The sequence below is a fragment of the Carettochelys insculpta genome, chromosome 6 (assembly GCF_033958435.1).
Source record: "Carettochelys insculpta isolate YL-2023 chromosome 6, ASM3395843v1, whole genome shotgun sequence".
Lineage (NCBI taxonomy): Eukaryota > Metazoa > Chordata > Testudines > Carettochelyidae > Carettochelys > Carettochelys insculpta.
This window is the reverse complement of record NC_134142.1, coordinates 111659402-111662125: the sequence shown is the minus strand read 5'-3', so window position 1 is coordinate 111662125 and position 2724 is coordinate 111659402.

Genomic DNA, 2724 nt, shown 5'->3' with positions numbered 1-2724 from the left:
ACACTACATGATGAATGCAGTGTTGGATTAAGCAGAATCAACCATTCTGTAAAGACAATACTACAGAAACCTATGTTAAAATAAAGAAAAAAGTTAAACAGTAAACTTTTTCATATCCAGCATCCCATCATACAGAACTCTCAAACAACCAGCATTTTAACGATAAGTAAACTTTAGTTATGTTTTCCATAAGTATAGTATAGTGAAAGTAAATACAAATAAATACAGCAAATACAGTATAAGTTTACTGTGTACAATACTACTGTTGTTGGTAGATGAAGTACTCTGTATACATTTTTATTTGTTTCTTAATATCTAATCTTGTTTTTCTTTAGTGTTATGCATTGCTAGGTATACCTCTCTATTATCCAAAATATTTGAATATCCAGCAACCTACTGGGCCCCGGGCTGTCGGATATTAAAGAGTTTAGTGTAAATAGGACTGTCCTGATTCCTGTTGACTTGTTCCTTGTGCAGTCACTGTGAAGAAAGCACACCATTTTGATTTTCAGTTGTAAATAGCTACAAAAGTGATGATACAGGCTCTGTCTTCTTTAAACTGTACACAGTAGAAAAATGTGTCTTAAAATTCATAAATTCCTTTATATACTGTGGCCTAATATATAAGACATAATTCTGAATATCTTTAACTGCAAAAGCAGAAAGAAATAGACTGTAGTCAGGTTAAGTTTTGGTACAATACACACTCACGCAGGTGATCAAAACTGATCTTCCAAACCACTGCTGACTCTGGTCTAAGGATAGGTCTATTCAGCAAAGTTATTTTGAAATAACAGCCGTTCTTACAAAATAACTAGCCTAGTGTCTACACGACGCAACCACTATTTCAAAATAATTTTGAAATTGCGACTGTCTTATTTCAAAAATGGTTAACCTCATTTCATGAGGAATAGCACCTATTTGGAAATAGCTATTTCAAAATAGGTGCTGTTAAGACAGGGAAAATAGCCTGTTTTGAACTAAATCATAGTGCATCCAATGGGTCTACTTTGAAATAGGCTCTATGGCTGTGGCCACACTTGGCCAAAATTTTGAAATGGCCATGCTAATGGCAAAATTGAAGAATACTAATGAGGTGCTGAAATGAATTTTCAGTGCCTCATTAGCATGCTGGTGGATGCAGCACTTCAGCTGATAGGAATAAGGGGATTTAGAATTCTGAGGGTCCTTTCGAAAAGGACCCCCACGTAGCCAAGCTGCCTGCGAGCAAAATGTGGCACTTTCGAAGTGCTGCAGCCGGCAGCATGCTAATGAGGCACTGAATATTCATTTCAGCAACTCATTAATATTCTTCAATTTTGCCATTAGAATGGCCATTTCAAAATTTTAGCCAAGTGTGACCACAGCCTATGTGTTTAGGCAATTTCAAAATAGCTAAGTGCTATTTCAAAAGGTATTTTATATATAACAGTGTTATTCCAAAATAAATTATTCTGGAATAAAACTGCTGTGTAGACGTCACTTAAGGTAATAAGGTTCCTCTTGTGGCCTTAAATTACACTCTGTACAAGATTTATACTCCAGTCTTTCCAAATACAAAATAATAGCTTGATATTAGACCCTCATTGGCTGCGTCTACACGTGCACGCTACTTCGAAGTAGCGGCAGTAACTTCGAAATAGTGCCCGTCGCGGCTACACGTGTTGGGCGCTATTTCGAAGTTGAAATCGACGTTAGGCGGCGAGACGTCGAAGTCGCTAACCCCATGAGGGGATGGGAATAGCGCCCTACTTCGACGTTCAACATCGAAGTAGGGACGTGTAGACGATCCGCGTCCCGCAACATCGAAATAGCGGGGTCCTCCATGGCGGCCATCAGCTGGGGGGTTGAGAGATACTCTCTCTCCAGCCCTTGCGGGGCTCTGTGGTCACCGTGGGCAGCAGCCCTTAGCCCAGGGCTTCTGGCTGCTGCTGCTGCAGCTGGGGGTCCGTGCTGCATATACAGGGTCTGCAACTAGTTGTTGGCTCTGTGTATCTTGCACTGTTTAATGAAAGTGTGTCTGGGAGGGGCCCTTTAAGGGAGCGACTTGCTGTTGAGTCCGCCCCGTGACCCTGTCTGCAGCTGTGCCTGGCTCCCTTATTTCGATGTGTGCTACTTTGGCGTGTAGACGTTCCCTTGCTGCGCCTATTTCGATGTTGGGCTGAGCAACGTCGAAGTTGAACATCGACGTTGCCGGCCCTGGAGGACGTGTAGACGTTATTCATCGAAATAGACTATTTTGATGTCGCAACATCGAAATAAGCTATTTCGATGTTGGCTGCACGTGTAGACGTAGCCATTATTAACAAGAATACTGAATCTGAAGACAAGCCACTAGTATTACCCTGACCACCACTGAAAGAACTATGCTCCTTTCCACAGAACCAGGTCATCCAACAGCACAAAGAACCACAAATGAAACCCCCATCCTCACTTCAGGAACAGGAAGCACCACTGGTTCTCGAAGAACTACTGAGGAAGAAACCGTGACTCACTCGTCCGGTACAATTTCACCACCAAGTGGTACACCTCCAGAAATAACAACAGGTTCAGGATTTTCTCCTATTACTTCACCCACCACTGAAAGAACTACACTGCTTTCCACAAGACCAGGTCAGCCAACAGCACAAGGAACCACAATTGAAACCCCCATCCTCACTACAGTATCAGTAACCTCCACTGCTTCTCCTACACTTCCAGAGGCAGGAACTTTGACACGCTCTT